This window comes from Chlorocebus sabaeus, chromosome 13, assembly GCF_047675955.1.
Source record: "Chlorocebus sabaeus isolate Y175 chromosome 13, mChlSab1.0.hap1, whole genome shotgun sequence".
Taxonomy (NCBI): Eukaryota; Metazoa; Chordata; class Mammalia; order Primates; family Cercopithecidae; genus Chlorocebus; species Chlorocebus sabaeus.
Genome location: NC_132916.1, coordinates 17,890,238 through 17,908,111, shown reverse-complemented (window position 1 = coordinate 17,908,111; position 17,874 = coordinate 17,890,238). Strand labels below are relative to the sequence as shown.

The following is a 17,874-nucleotide window of genomic DNA, read 5'->3' as shown; positions in this document are numbered from 1 at the left end:
TTGAATTTCTTGACTTCAAGTTTCACTTCTAATCATTAAATCAATTGGGATTTTCTTTATGGTCATTTTAGAGACTATTATAAGCTGTTACTATTTACCGGCTTTTCAGACTTAAAGAACTTGGAGTTTTTCCTTTTATCTTTGAAAGGAGGCAAGCATCTCTATTGTCAAAATCAGCCTCCACACAGCATGATGGGTATGGCCATGTTTTTCTCCCTAGGAGCATTGCATTGTCACTTGGGCTGTTCAAGATTCGGGATGTGATATTTGTCATCTGAACTTCCAGGAACCCGTAAATATAATTAAATGATTCTGATGAAACCAGTCCCAAATATCCGGGCCACGACATTTACTTCATCATTTAATTAGATAGAGAAACAAGCATTAATAGAATCAATTGGAAATTTTAATCAAGCAAACAGGCAGATATGGAGAAAATCTTCACATTCCCTTGCATAGCTCATCCTCGTTGTTGCTGCTGTCTTCTTTCTCTGTTATTATTCTACTGCTAACCTGAAAATGTCTTCTTACATTCTTTCCATTATTCAAATGCATCCATAATGCAAAATAATAATTTCTTCATTCATTTTCTGAACTCAGTAACCTACAAGGGAATGCTTGATTGTTGGCTATATCTGTTTTCTCTAGTAATTTCATACATGCCTCTGTTTCTAAACATTGTTATGCTTCTGAAGAATAAGAATCATAAAATGGCGGTCCACAACCCTTAAAGATGTAAGAAATTTGAGCAATATTTAGACACGATGCAAGGATCTCTTTATTTTCAATGTGGAGAAACTGAGCCCCAGAAGATTTAAATTCATTCAGTCATATATTCGATAAATGTTTGAGCATTCACATTGTGGCTGGTACTGTGTTGAATGTCGTGTATACAATGCAGACCAAAAAATAACAGAGTTTCTGTTCTCATGGACTTCAGTCTGACAGAGGGATTCAGCCACTAATCAAATAGACACTTAAAAGGTAAAATTTAAAATTGTGATCAGCATTTTGGGAAAGCATCTATAGTGACACAAGAGAATATACTAGGGGAAACGGACCATTCCTTAGGTTCTACGATCAGCTAGAACAGAGTATAAATTAGAACCAAATTTTCTTCTTCACAGAATAATCCCTTAGATTGTTGACCACATAGTTTACATTAGATAAATTCTTCCCAATCAGTTGATTCACTATTGTTTAGGTGATCTACAGTTGAAGATAAGCATGGTATACAAATTTGAGTACTGAGGCCATTTATCTCTTTAGCCATGGTTTCATATAGCTGATTTTCTGCTCTCTTAGGAACCAGTTCTGAGAAAAATATATAGGAGTTGTTATTTACGTTGAATTTTGCCAGCATGACGTAGGCCAACCAATCAGACCTACAGCTTCCGTGTTCTCTGACTAGGCTCCAACCAAAACATGTTTAACCATCACCTAGTACTTGAAATTTGAATTCAGTATAACAGCTACATGACTACCTGGTGTATACTTGTACTTCTCTGGCATTGAGAAGAACTCTTTTAGGGCAGCACATTCCATACTCAGATAGATCTTTTAGAGTTGTAAAAATGTTTGTTTGATATAATGCGTTAAAGTGTAGCTACTTTCCAACAGTTAGAACAATTAGCACCGTTTTCTCATCCAGCCACTGAGATATGTGACAAGTGAAAAGTGGTGTAAGATATATATGCACACATATATTCCTGGTGGAGACAGGCTATGACAAGTTTCTGACTTTAATGTTGCAAATGATGGGGTACTTGACAATGCTGAATCACAGAAAAAAAAATCCAAAGCCTTCTCTGTGTATTGAAACATCCATTTAAAAATATTTAGAAAGAGCCACCATGCACTTGTGAGCATATGTGCATATACCCGCAGTTCCCTTTGCTCTGGAAAACATTCAAGTGGAAAGCTACTGCTCTGTTTCATAAGTAACAGCAATTTGTGACAAGCATGGAATATGCTGGGCATCATCAACTGCATTGTTATCAGCTGCAGTACAATTTAATTGGCGAGCCTGAGTTTGATTATCTGCCAGTGCATGCTACCTTAACTGCTCTGTTCCAGTTTGAGGACTAAATTTTATCTGATCGTGTTAACATATTTGAGAGCATACCTCAAATTCTCAAGTGTTTTGTTCGTCATATTATGCTCCCGCATCGGCAAAATTATGTTAAAAGCCTTGACGTCAGCTCAAAATATTCTCAAGTGAATCAAAAGCTTGTTATTTCTGGATATAAGAATACCTTGACTTCATGTTAGATATGATTTCCTCATTCACAGTGCTGCTTAAATCGGGTGAATGTAAAAGGATATATTGGTCACTATAATTTCAAGATTTTTATTTCGATGTGTTTGTGTGTTTGTGTGCATGTTTCAGAATGAGCATAGTTCCGGCTTCAGATAAGGAAAGGAAGTTTAGGATGACAGGAAGAGGACACAGTAGCCAGACAGCCAGATGACAAATAATAAGATTGTCCAGGCAAGGTATCAGAATCAAGGCGGTCCAGGAAAGGGCTAACAGGGCATCTCCTAGAGCAAATGCAGACAAAGACAGATGTCACATCAGCAAGCACCGGTCAGAGTCGTTTGTGTCTGAACTTCAGATGCCAGAAACAGCAAACTAGAGGGCTTTGGCCTCTTCAGTTTGGCTCTCAATAAAGACACTTTCCATTTGTAGAGGCTGTCAAACACTCATTCTTTTCATTGATATTCTGTGCACTTAAAATTAATGGTAACAGTTAGCAGCGAAGGACGGGACCTACACATCAAATATCGACTCAAAGAAAACATTTAGGAGGAGCTGGCTGAAGAATATATGAGAAGGTTTAGCATATGGTATTTAGTTTTTTCTAACATTACACAAATGCAATATTTTCTTTAAAATGTCTTTCACGTAAATGTTGGCAGAATTTATATTGTTAATTGACTTCTGTCTTTTTGGATAACTTAAGTGCTTGTATATTACCCCCAGCCAATTGTAAATGCTTGGAAAGGAAGCCTTACCGTATATGCCTTTGTTACACCCGGCACTGTGAATTACAGGGCATCTGCCTAACCAAGACGTAATAAATTTAATATTTAGTGTGTATACTATAAACTAAAATCATAATAACGTACTAAGTGCAGTATGAAAGCCTTAGGGGATGAAAAAATGCAAAATTCACATTGTGTTAAATTTTGTCTCATGTAAGTGCACCTGGCTTACAGAGAAGATAACTCAGTGGGGTCACAACTGAACATTTTGATTTTTCTCAAATCACTACCCTTAACAAGACTCTGTCTAGTATTTTTTTCCCATCACATAATGGCATCTTTGAAGCTATGATCTCAAATTTTATCTAACACTGTCTTCTTTTCCCATCAAGGAGGAACCTACATAAGAAAGAGCCAATGACTGAAGTTCTTCTCCTCTCACATCAGGGTCTTGGAGAAGACGGCGGGGAAGGTAAAAGTATGTGGACTTCTCTTATTTACACACCTTCTTCTCTTTCTTTTCTGGGTCTAGCTTTTCTTGGGGTATGGCAGAGAGGAGAAAAGGTAAACTGAAGAATGTTCAGATTTAGCAGACCTGGCCATGTATTGGTGGTAGGGAGGCAACTCTGGTGCCATGTGGGCTTCATCTAGAGACCCCAGTCTTACTCCGGCACAAATTCTTCTTTTCTGCTGCTAGTGGTGTCATCGCCTTAGATGTTTCCCTGCCGCTGATGTGGATGGCTTCCTTTGGGTGATCTTTAGAACAGTCTCAGTGAGACACAGACACGTCTCCCTATAACCCACCTGTGCCTTAGGCTCGCTCGTGGGCCTCTATCTTACTTTGTCTGCTTATCTCCCGGGTGGGGACCTTGTCTCCTGCCCTCTCCCCTAAACTCAGGTTTCTTCACATAAAAACACAGAAATAGCAACTCTTTGACACTGTTGGTGGGAGTGTAAATTAGTTCAACCATTCTGGAAGACAGTGTGGCAATTCCTCAAGGATCTAGAACCAAAAATAACGTTAGGCCCAGCAATACCATTACTGGATATATACCCAAAGGATTATAAATCATTCTACTGTAAAGACACATGCACACGTATGTTTATTGCAGCACTGTTCACAATAGCAAAGACTTGGAGTCAACCCAAATGCCCATGAATGATAGACTAAATTAAGAAAATGTGGCACATATACACCATGGAATACTATGCAGCCATAAAAAAGAATGAGTTCATGACCTTTGCAGGGACATGGATGACACTAGAAACCATCATTCTCAGCAAACTAACACAGCAACAGAAAACCAAATACCGCACGTCCTCACTCATAAGTGGGAACTGAACAATGAGAACACATGGACACAAGGGTGGGGATGGCATCACACACCAGGGCCTGTCAGGGAGTGGGGGGCAAGGGAAGGAATAGCACTGGGAGAAACACCTAATATAGATGATGGGTTGATGGGTGCAGCAAACCACCATGGCACATGTATACCTATGTAACAAACCTGCACGTTCTGTACATGTGTCCCAGAACTTAAAGTATAATAATAATAATAAAACAGAACCTTGAAGGTCTCTTCTACGGCTTTGAGAGTTTTGATAACTGGAATGAAAGGATGGGGTTACCTCCATTTTCTTCATGGCACAACAGAGCAACTGTCCCTTTTGCCATGCTCTTACGAATGCTTCAGGCAAGCATGATTCTCAGAAATCTTCAGGTGAAAAGCAAACACCAGCCTCTCCTTCATCCATACCTGCAAGCTCCAGAGAGCAGATGGTAAGCTCTTTCTCCTCCCTTCCCTTGGGCAAGCATTTCATTCTCTTCTGAGGGTGACTCTCTTGTGCCTGCAGGTACTACTGCCAGCATGACTGTCCCTGGGACTCTCGCTCATGCAAGCCCCGTAAATAATCATGAAAAGTCCTAAAAAACACCCATCATGCTGATTTTTTTTTTACTTCATAGACACCGTTCTTAGAAATAAATAGATACCCTGCCTATCATCATACACTTTTACTCTTAATTTATGTTTAAAAATAATTAAGTTATGATAAAAAGGCAAAAGTAATCTACTAGGGATTCAGAAAAAAAAAATCATTATAACAAAGAATTGTTAGTCTTAGATGTCAGAGTGAATTCCTGCATGAAACTCTGTAATCTTCTCACTAAAAGTCATTAACTTTCATTATATATAGAAATAGGAGAATAGTTAAAATAGCTGTGTACATTAATAGATAATTTTAACAAGTAAAGAACATTCTGGGTAAAGAACATTCTGCACTGTGGCATTGTAGTTAAAAATGTGGAACCCTGAGTGAGAAGAATCTGGGTTCAGGTTATGAACTGTGGCCTTGAGCACATTATGCAACCTCCTGAGCTTCAGTTTCCTCATCAATAAAATGGGCCTGGTGATCCCTAGCTCATAGAATTATTGTAGGAATTGAAATAGACAAAGCATGTAGACACGCAAAAAGCTCTTAATAAGTAGTAAACATCACCTTGTACTCCATAAATATATATAAATTGTTTGTTAAAAATTAAAATAAGTAGTAATTATCTTTATTATTTTGACAAAATATCCTATATTATCCTATGTATTTGATTTGTGGAAAGACACAATTATCCTCTATACTTGATTTGTGGAAAGTCAGACTAAAACCAAGAGAGAGAAAAATTCTTCTAATAATTCTTTTAAACAAATTAATTTCATTTTGGAAAACAATGCCAGTTATCCTTCTGCTTCAAACATAAGTATTCAGTTATCTTAAGACTTTATGCTTCAGACTTAAGTATTCAGTTATCTTAAGACTTTATCCAAGGATATATCAGAATAAATGTACAGAACATCAATATTTCACTGAGATGGTATGTTTCACTAAGTTATTTGCATTGTGTAATGTAAGATATCATCTTTTAGGTGGGAAATGAGAAACATATTCCGTAGATGATGAGTTTGCAAACATTTTGACCCGAAAGGAATTCATATGGAAGACGAGTTTTAGAAATGCTGAGGCTCATAGTTTGAAGCCCATGTTCTACCCTAACTAGTGTGTGCATGTATGTGATCACATTGCATCACATAACATAATGCAGAGGTCAAACTGTGCCATTTCTAACATCCCTTCGGTTCTAGCTTTCCACAATTAAGTGAGTGGAATCCTGCTGAATGCAGTTGTTCTATTTTTAAGTTTCGTTTTTGTCTGTTCTTTTCCTAAAGCAAAGATCACCTCGTCTAAACTTCAAGGATTATAAGATGTTTTTTTCCCAGTCACAAATCCCCTACCCAAAACTTTAGAATTTTGTGCCCCTGTCAGTATTACCTAATTAGTATTTCCTATCTATTCCAATCTAAAAAAAATACATTATAACAAAAAGAATATTCTAAACTTTGTATCACTTATTTTTATTTCATAATAAGGCAAAGCTGTTACCATATTTGAAATCCTACCTGTCCCTGAAAATCCTGGTCTTTAATGAAGAGTAAAAATAAATAATAACTTCTTTTGGGGTTATGTTGTGATACTCCTTTAAAGGCATTAATACAGTAATTGAGTTGTGTTTTGAATTCAGAATGATCCAACTTATTCAATGTGAGAAAGAATTTAGAAAAAAAGAAGGTAAATTCACTTTCACACTAAGGAACTCATATTAATATTAACCCTATTAATAATGATAAACATAATGGTTAATACTTGTAGCGTTGGGCATTTTGTACACACTGAATTCGCTCTATCCCTAGAGCCATCCTAAGAGGTAGGTATCAATCATGTTTCCTCATTATTGTAGTGACAAAACTGATAAACAGGAATTTTAGCCACTTACTCAGGTTTGCCTAGATTGTGAGTAACACAGACAGTATATTGGAAAAAACAACCTTAGTGAAAAATATTTTACCCGTGATTCTGAGCTGCAAATATTTTAAAAATTGTATAATGTACTCTAAAAATTGATGATGATAATTTACTACAGTAATTATATTGTAAAATAGAATGCTCTTAAATGATGTAACACTAAAAATGTAAAACAACATATAATATGCATTTTAAAATGTTAAAAGGAAAGTAAATATATTTACAATAAATAACATTTAGAATCTATATGATTAGTATGTTTAATGAGTACTAAATATTTCTCTTTACAGAGGTACAGGAAATTCTGGTTTTGAGATTCTGTAATTTGTACAAACTCATTTGATTAAGGAGATAAAATGGTGTTTAGAAATAGTCGAAATTGTTCTCTATTTCTACTAAGGAACCATCCTCTTCCTCTAGGCTATAAACTGGATCTTTTCCCTAACTCCCTGCTTTTTTGAAAAAGCAGGAAAGTAATGATCTGGACCACTTTTAAAGCACATTAGTATAATATTTGGATTAAATGTGTATTAAACATTCTGACATTAAGCATCATCATTCTCATAGTCCCTAGGCCTGGGAACACAGTCTGGCATGGGGGCAGCATGAGGGCAGCAGGTAGCTGCATGATGTTCCCAAGAGAAAAGAGGGGCAGGAAGCTGAGACAGACACAAGAGAGCTGGGAAAGCGTAGCAAGGGGGAGGGAGAGAGAAGAGGTCTGGGTTGAAATCACGGAATGAGCCGGTTAGAAGAAAATTAACCTGCTAAGGAGGTCCAGGAGGAGGAGTCAGAAGTAGGGGAAGAGAGGAAAATGCAGACACCACTGGAGATCAGTTTGGTAGACCTGCCAAATGATTCCGAAGACTCGGAAGTGGAAACATCTTCTTTTCCCATCTGCAGCCTCTCCAGAGAGAGATGATGATGATCATCAAGGAGCTGAGACAGAAGTACATGCTCCTCTCTCCTCAAAGAGAAAGATCAAAGAAATTCACCATGCTGAGTGCTCAGACATTACTTTTCAAGGAAAGGGTTCCAGCTCAGGATGGGGCTTAGGGTGTGGCCTAGGAGGGACTCTCCTGGGGCACAACTGTTTAAAGGGTGCTAGAAATTCCAGTAATCAAGATAAATAATATTTTAGTGCAATATTTTTAAAAACTAAAATTAATACAAAAAATTTGGGATGCACAGAATATCAGAAATTTTAATAAATTCAGGCTGTTTTACCATGTGGCATTATTGTACAATAGCAATTGTCTCAGTCCATGGCCAGGGCATCTGAATGTTGACAATGGCGTGAAAACGGATTGGGCAACACAGATTCATCTGTAGTCATATTTTTAAAAAACATAGAACTGTTATTGACTTCTCCACTTGGCTCACACTATGAGAAGATACTGTGATAAATATATATGGGGTTCTTATTTTTCCTTATACTTTAGGCTCTAATATGGGACTGCTTCTGAAAGCATATATTTGATGAGGCAAAGTTAAAAAGGGGAGGCAAAGTTAAAGAGGGAAGCCAAGCAGGCTAAACACTTGAAGATGTTAATTTAAAAAATAAGAAGCTGGGTACAGGGACCATTCCCTAAATTGCATTAGAGAATTGTATTGATGGAGTGAACATACGGGTAAGGGGGAATTTAGAACTAGATGAAACCAATTTGACTTGATGTCTCCATTTTACAAGATAATTTTGTTTGCAGTAAATACTAACAAAGTAGCTGGAGATTTCAGAGAAACCAAGAAGTGGTCTTTAAAGAGGCCACGCAGGAGAAGTTATTGAGTAAAAGTCATTCCCTAGAAAATAACACATTAATTAACATATCCAAGCATAGACACATGACTGTTTGACACAGGTGGGCTCGAAAAGAGGCCACAAATGAATTAAATGACAAATTCTACACAGCTCATGCAGTGATGCTTTTGCTTAGGCAGTAATACAGATTAGAATTTTAAAATGAAGTAAATGAACGTTTAGGGAGGACCAGCCTCGCTAAGATTATCAATAATAAATTCATGCTTCATTCAGACTCAGGTTAGACAGTTCTCCGTTATAAAAGAAAATGTATCCATTAACTTGTTATCTTCAAGAACTGGGATTTTGCATTTTCAATGGTTTTGAGTCAAAAGTTTTCTAGATTCCTTCTAAACATTTACTGCTTATTTACAATTATGCGTATCATTTACTTAACTTAAGTTGAAGTATATTCTGCTTACATGTTATTAGATGTCTTGTTATAAACAAATGGATAGTATTTTAAGATGAAACATTTTGTATATTAATGTTCACTGCTTAAAACTAAAAGGTGAAAGTTAAAATTATTTCATTAAAACATTTATTTGTATGTTTGTATAATTTCATTTGGTTTAAAATAGCCTTCATAAATAGAGAAGGGATCTTGCACTGATATTTTAAATGTTGGGATCTTTGCTTGTGACCTTGGTTTCTGAATGAGAAAAGGAAAGCAAAGTGATATGTAAATAAAATTTAGATAAAATCATCAAAAATTTAAAACTAAACTATTTGAGTCATTATTCTCAATTTTTTTGTGTTAAACCCAAACATAAATGGACATTCACTGTACAAAACAAAAATGTAATATTTTGTGGAATTTAAAATATATATGTAATTAAAATTCATGACTATGATAAACAAACCAAGATTGCAGGTGTAGCCTTCAGAGTAAGCACTAATAGAATGTGTGACTAACACATTAATAAGAAATTAGTGGACGAATAGAACTTTTGATTAATTAAAGAAAAACGAATGCAAAGAAAGAGAACCATAAATTCAGGGGGTCAAACGGAAATAACTGATAAGACATAAACACAACTATATCAGATCTTACAATAAATATAAGTTAAACTAAATAAACCAAATAAGAAATAAAATACATTGAATAGAAAAGAAAGCCCAGCAATATGCAGCATAGAAAAAACACATTTTAAATACAAGAACGTATAAAATTAAAAGTAAGAGAACAGAAAATGTTTACTACGAAAAACATTAACAAAAAAAGATCGTCTAGCTATGCTAAGATCAGAAAAGTATGCTTTAAGGAAACGGGCGTTATAAAAGTTAAAGAAGGGCATTTCAGAATGATAATGGGGTCATTGAAACAATACAGTGACATACTCCTGGGTCTGCATGTACTCATAGACAAGGTTTCAAAATATATGGCAGAAATGGAAGGGAATAAAAGTGAAATAGAGTTCCAAAAGCTGATAGAATAATGGGACAAAAAATTTTAGTAAGGTTTGAAAAGATTTGAATATCATTATTAATTTGACTTTGTTAGCATATATAGAATAGTGCACTGAACAACAAGGAAATGCATGATTTTTTAAGTGCAATGGATACCAATATTAACCATATGCTGGCCACAAATTAAGTCTTATCAAAGAATTTACTAATTCAGACTATATTCTCTGATTACAGCAGAATTAAGACAAAATAATGAGAAGAAAGCTACCAAAATCCCCGCCTACTTAGAAATTAAGCAATAAATATCTATTTAATACATAGACCAAAAAAGAAATCAAAACAGATATTAGAAAATATATTTAACTAAATGATAATAAAGATATAGCATATAAAAAATCTCATGAGATACAGCAAAAGAGGTGCTTAAATAAAATTCTGTGATCTTATGTTGATCCAAGGGTACCTACCAACTTTCTGTTATAAAAATAAGATCTGGGGATCTATGTACAGTATGGTGACAATAGTATTGTATTGTATTGTATAGCTGGAATTGTAATTGCAATTCCATTGCAATTTTGTAATGGAATAATATTGTATTGTACAGCTGGAATTAGCTAAGAGAGTTTATCTTCAGAGTTCTCATCAAAAAAACAAAAATTAAAAAGGGAAACTATGTGAGTTGAGGGATGAATATGTTAATTAACTTGATTGTGGTAATCACTTTACAATACATACCTATATTGAATCTTCATGTTGTACACTTTAAATATATACTTTATTTATTTATTTATTTTTTGTGAGAGAATCTTGCTCTTTCGCTCAGGCCTGGTCAGGAGTTCGAGACCAACCTGGACAACATAGCTAAATATATAGTTTAAATATGTGAATTTTATTTTTCAGTTATTCCTTAACAAGCTGAAATTTTTTGTAATTTTAAATGTACATATTAAAAGCAATAAGAGAAAGATTCATCAGTATTTGCTGCTTCACATTGCACAATTACATTATGGAGATGCCTTCTTTCCTTAAACCTCATGTACCCACCTCTGCTAGCTTCCAACTTTTTTCTATGGCCTCACCTCTCTCAGCTTCCATAGAAGAAGTTCTTGCTTTGGATTAGGCTTCAGCTTAAGGGAATGTTGTGGTGGGTTTGACCTTCTAACCAGACCACTAAAACTTTTTCCATATCAGCAATAAGGCTGTTTTGCTTTCTTGTCATTAATATGTTCACTGGAGTAGTACTTTGAATTTCCTTCAAGAACGTTTCCTTTGCATTCCCATTCAGAAGTTGGCCAACTGTTTTTTTGCAAGAGATTTAGCTTTTGGCCTATGTTGGCTTTCAACATGCCTTCCTCACTACCCATTTCTAGCTTTTGATTTAAAGTGAAAGACGTGTGACTCTTCCTTTCACTTAGAGGGCATTGCACTCATTTACCTAAATTCAATACTGTTGTGTCTCAGGGAATAGGGAAGCCCAAGGAGAGGGAGACAGGGGAATGACTGGTTGGTGGAGCAGTCAGAACGCACATAACATTTATTAAGTTCACCATCTTATATGGGCACAAGTCCATGGTGCTCCAAAACAATTACCATAGTAACATCAAGAATCACTGACCACAGATCACCACATCAGACGTAATGATAATTTTAAAAGTCTGAAATATTGAAGAAATTGCAAAAATGGGACACAAAGACACGCAGTGAGCATATGCTGTTGGAAAAATGGCACCAATAGATTTGCTTGAAGTAAGATTGTCGCAAACCTTTAATTTGTGAAAAATGCAGTATCTCTGAAGCACAATGAAGTGAAGCATGATAAAATAAATTTTTTCTACTATATATATATCTACTATATATATATCTACTATATATATATAAAATAAATTTTTTCTACTCTATATATATATAGATAGATAGATAGATAGATATATCTACCGAAAGAGGAACTGACAAACTATGGCCCAAGAGCAAATCTTGCTCACAATCTGTTTCTTGAAGCTAGGTATGGTTTTTATATTTTTAAATCTTTATGAATAAGAAAAGAAGGAGAAATGGGAGAAGATTTGCTATACAACATAGTGCCTGTAAATAGCACTGGTATTGTACACCTGAAAATTTAAGACTGTAGACTTACGTTAAGTCTCCAAACAATGTGTAATCTTTCGTTGAATTTAAAATATATATTATTAAAATTCATAACTACAATAAACAAATCAAGAATGCAGGTATAGCCTTCAGAGGGAGCACTAATAGAATGTATGACATACACACATACGTATACACAGAGACACACACAAAAAGGGGCATAGGGAAACTTCTGGAGGTGATTCACGTGTTTATTATCTTGATTTTGATGATGGTATCACAGTTGCGTGCCTACGTCCAAAGGCTTCAAGTTGTACACATTAAGCATGTGCATTTTTTATATAGTTACATCCCAATAAAGCTGATAAAGGTATGTCAGGGAGTTAATTAATAAAAATGTTGAGTTATTTGCATTTTTAATGTTTGTGGTATTTATCAGCCTTTATAATTAGTAACTGAGGAAGGTGTTTTTACTCATTCTAAACAAATATTTACTTTTATTCCCAACTCTGGGTTTCTTATTTTGCATTTTTAAAAAAGTTTCTCCCAATTGTAAAAGTTTCTGGGTCCACAAAATCTGGACCTGCTCCTAATTTTTTGCCACATATCTGAGTGTGGATATTTTCTTCATGGCTTTTAGGGGGCTTTAGGGCTCTACTGCCATGCCCATGATTCCTAGTATTTGGAAGGTAACTGGAGGTTGCAGACCAGAAGGAACAGAAAGCCACCTGACCTGAGCTCTAGCTGCAGAAGACAAAAGTGGTATGTAGGCCTGCTGTGGTGACAGAGGACTAGTTACGTTACCTGTCCCTTCGCTCTACACAACTGAAACTATGCATAGTCCCTTCTACCTCAATCCAGTCCCTGTTACCTCAGTATTGTATCAGCAAATTGTAATTTGTAAAAAAAAAAAAAAAAAAAAAAAAAAAAAAAAAGAGCCATAATAAAAAGGACTCAGATATGCCATGATTTTGTTTTATCTTATTACAATTTATTTTGAGACAGGGTCTCACTCTGTTGCCCAGGCTGGGGTACAGTGGTTCATTCACGGGTCACTGCCACCTGGACCTCCAGGGCTCAAGAAAACCTTCCACCTCAGCCTCCCAAGTAGCTGGAACTACAGGCCACGATGCCTGGCTAATTTTTAAAATTATTTTTGTGGAGACAGGGTCTCACATGTTGCTCAAGCTGATATCAAACTCCTGGGCTCAAGTGATCCTCCTGCCTTGGCCTCCCAGGCACGAATCACTGCACTTGGCCTCCGCGATGTTAAAATATGTGTGATTTACAGCATGCTGAACAATCTCTTACATGGTAATTAGAATAACCTTTAAATATGTAAATTCTATCCATGCCTTAGAGCACATTTTAAAATTCCTTGTCTTCTATTATATTAACTGTTCCCAAATATTCAAAATTATTAATTCAATTGATCGATTCTGAGAAGATGGTGGGGTGATGGCTTAGTTTTTCAATCTCTCTAAATCTCCACACAAAAATAGAAGGAACAGTAAAGAACCAAAAATCTTGGCATCTGTTAGGATTTAGCAAATATTTTTTGCTATTTATCTATGATATGCTCTATTTCATGTGAATATAATTTGTTTTACTAACTACTATAATTCCTTATAACCAAGACTAATATAATAGATTTTCTGTATTCCCCAGTAGATCTAAGTGAGTTTCCACTTCAAATTGAATCATCACTAAGTAAACCTATTTATATTCCTGAGGAAATTTATATTTGAAAACAACTGGGAAAGCAGGCCCTGAAGTAGGTGGTAATGATAAAAGTTAATTGTGATGGAGTGACTTTTCAAATGAGTCAAATGTATCCAGTAACTCCTAGTCTATAAAGAATACAAAAGTAAATTCAGCCCTAATTTGGCAAATTAATCACTTTTTCATTTCATTGACTCTTGAACCAAGGGATTATGTTCACTCTTGAATATAAAACCTCGCTCATTAAAAGACAGCCTTTGACCAAACCAGTTCCATTTATACAAATGCAATGAATTTAAAGGAGCTGAGTGCTCCTTTGCACAGTGCTTTGCAGCAGTGGTATGCTCATCAAATCCAATATGGTTGTTTACAGTTATTCTGGAAACATTATCTGCAATGAGCTAGAACGACTTCTAGGAAATGTAGTATATTTATCTCCAAAATGTTTTCTTTCTCAAAATTATTTTATCTATAAATGATGAAACAGCAAGATTTATCACTTTTTACTCCTATAAGTTACAAATACTGAAATGTCCCACATAAACCTTGTTCAGTTATGAACACATTTATGAACCGTAAATTATGGTGTCTTCAAATCATTTGCATTTTTGGAGCAATAATTTTTAAATGTTATTTCCTCAAACAATTCATGACAGATGATGTTCAAATATGGATGTGCTCCTTCCCATGCCTACAATTATATTTTGATGAAACCCAATATTTACAGAGACGTAAAGCACTGCAGTAATTCATGCATACTGCTTTTATTAATGACAGGTGGGTCCCAGATGGGACCATCAACTGCTGGTACAAGGCACAGTGTCCTGACCATAATCCAGTCCTATCTCCCCAACTCAGGAAAATTTACCAAAACACCAATAACATTAGTATGACAATAACCATGTTCTACTCTGCAAAAAAATGTTATGAGTTAAAGTTTTACTTTAAATATTTGTGGAAATAAGTCACTTGCAGTACTTTGGATTAGTATGTCATGAGATTAAGAATTACAGTTGGAGGTTATAATCAGATCTCTCTATTCAATTTCCTGCCATAAACTTTTCATTAAAAAACAAGTCAGGATTCAATCTATGTTTGCTATATAAAAGTATTAAGTGCATAAGGAAAATAAGTGTATATATATTATAATATTGCAATTTATATGTCTTTGGAGCTCAGGGAGATTAAGTTGTCAAGCCTGTGCTCAGCCAGGATTAGAAATAATTCTTTTTAATTCCAATTACTTTAAATTTTACTAAAACCTCTTGACTAAATCTAAAAGTAAAAAAAAAAAAAAGAATTTAATTTTGCAAGAAATGAAATTTTATAAACATTTCTAGAAAACACAATTTCACATGTACTAAAAAGTTGCAAAAATTATACAGAGAACTTTGGGAGGCCAAGGCAGGCGGTTCACCTGAGCCCAGGAGTTCGAGATCAGCCTGACCAACATGGTGAAACCCCATTTCTAGTAAAAATACAACAATTAGACGGGCAGGATGGCTCGGGCTTGCAATGCCAGCTATTTGGGGGGCTGAAGCAGGAGAATTGCTTGAGCATGGGAGGTGGAGGTTGTAGTGAGCCGAGATCATGCCACTGCACTCCAGCCTGGGTGACACAGCGAGACTCCATCTCAAAAAAATAAATAAATAAATAAATTATACAAAGAATCTCTGTCAACCATTTGCTAAAGGCCCCAAATGGTAACATTTCACATTTTCTTTACTCGCTCTCTCCATAGATAGAATTATAAATTATATATATAATATCTATATTGTATTTATATACATATATGTGTATATATAAATTTATTATATTAACACATACATATGTTATATATAACAAATTTATATATACACATACATATGTGTATATGTGTGTATATATACATATATATATATATTCTGAGTCATTTAGGAGTAAATCATAGATAGATATCCTTTTATTCCTAAATTATTCAGTTTGTATTCCCCAGAAAACAAATTCACTTATATAACCACCTAACAGTGATTAAAATTAAGAAATTAACTTTGATACAATGTTATAATCTCATGTACAGAGACTTTATTCAAATTTCACCAACTTCCCATTAATATTCTCTAAAGAAAGGGCAAAAAATAGTTTATTGTGCAAAATATAATATAAGGTTCCTTTTTTATTTAGTTGTTGTGTACCTTTGGTCTCTTTTGACCTGGAATTGTCTTTTATGACTTTCACATTTTGAAAAGCACAGATCACTTATTACAAAGAATATTGTTCATTTTGTTTTTATCTGATGTTTCCTCAGAGTTAGATTTCAGTTATGTGTTTTGTGCAGAGCAGCACAAAAGTGATGTTGCGTACTTAGTGCCTGACATAAGAATGTACATTACAGTACACAATTGTTCCATCTTGCTCCCTTGGTTAAGATGCTGTCTGCCAGGCTTCTCCATTGTATAGTCACCATTTTCACTCTGTCACTAATAAGTATTTTATGAAGGAGATACTTTGAGGTTATGTAAACATTATCTTTCTCATCAATTTGCATCCATTAGTTTTTAGCTTTCATGGATGTTTCTTGCCTGCAACAATTATTATGGTGGTTGCCAAATGTTGATCTTGTATCTCTATTTTTCTTTTAAAATGTGTTAGCTGTCATTCTACTATAAAAAATGCCTTCATTTATCCATTTATCATTTTTTATTTCAGTGGGTTATAATTCTTTACTGCCATTATTTTTATCCTCAGAGTTATCCTATGTTTGGCCAGTGGGATGCTTTTCAAATAGACTCCTATGTCCTTTTCGCATGTTCCCATCATTCTTTGAGCACATTCTTATTTTCTGACACAGAAAGCTTCTCCAGGTTCATCTTGTATTTTTTCATTCCATGCCTGAGAATTAGCCAGTTCTCTAGGGAGCCCTGGATCTTTTTAGAGAGGAAAGGTATTTATAAACAAAGAGCTAAGGGCTATGTGAAGCCTGTAGCAATCTACTTCATAAAAACATTTATCTTTGTAAAAACATTTATTTATACATACACACAAATATCTAGCTGTCTATACATTTATCATCTATCATTTATCTTTATAACTATGAGCTCATCCCCATCCCTCCAATTCTAATAAAATACCATATGTCATTCTAGCATCATTCAGACTTGGAATTTGATTTTACCTTATTTTAATGAGTTAGCCTGCCACTGTTTCATGCATGCTGATAGAAGATACAAGACTTCTGAGTCAGAGACAAAGGACATTTTATGCGCAGCACAGCAAGCAATATGATTTGCGTGGGATCCTCTTGCTCTCAAGTCCTGTGGGGATGATGCATGAGCCGCAGGTGGAAACTGGATGCACGGTGGATTTGTGGCACGGCTGAAGAACTTATTGTTTGGTAGCAAAATAAGTAAACCTGTTTTTTGTCTTCTAGGGAGTCATGACTTCATCTCTCAAAACTGCTAGCACATCCAACGCTGAAAAATGGCCTGGATGGAAAGTGATGAGGGTGATGCATTCCTGGCATACCCAGCAACGATGCACAGGGATGCCCAGAGCCCTTCATGGATTGCTGCTCCAAATGCTTACCCTTTCCATTTTGTGATACTCTTTTCTGATAATAACAAACCTGACTTCTACTATGCTTAATTCATTTATGTATCTGCTCAGTCCTACAATATGTACTAAGAAGTTTCAGAATTTCTAAACTATACCTCTGAAACACTAACCTACAAACTACTAACTTTTTTGCCTTTTTTTTTTTTTAGCCAGAAAGTATATAGTCAAAATACCAGATTCAACAAGTAATTGGGTTAGTTCTTTATTTCTCAGTTGAGTGTATTATGTTATTCATTTCTTTCTGTTTGTATTCTATGTGGCCCTTCCCTTTTTATTTATTTTATTTGTTTTTGAAGATTAAAAAATAACATATTCTTTCCCTGAAAATGGAAAAAAAAAACAAAAGAAGATAGCATTTTCTAACAGACACAGGGGCCTATCTGAGGGTGAATGGCGAGATAAGGGAGAGGATCAGGAAAAATACTTATCAA

At 35.1% G+C, this 17,874-nt stretch overlaps 1 long non-coding RNA gene across 1 annotated transcript in view; it reads right to left on the bottom strand.

Annotated features, from left to right (window-relative positions):
- The window catches only part of LOC140713233 (uncharacterized), an 83,477-nt gene extending 66,151 nt beyond the window's left edge, over positions 1-17,326 (bottom strand). The window contains exon 1 of the long non-coding RNA XR_012095123.1: positions 17,095-17,326. This is a non-coding gene — a long non-coding RNA (uncharacterized lncRNA). The remainder of the gene's footprint in view (positions 1-17,094) is intronic.
- Positions 17,327-17,874: the final 548 nt, after the last annotated feature.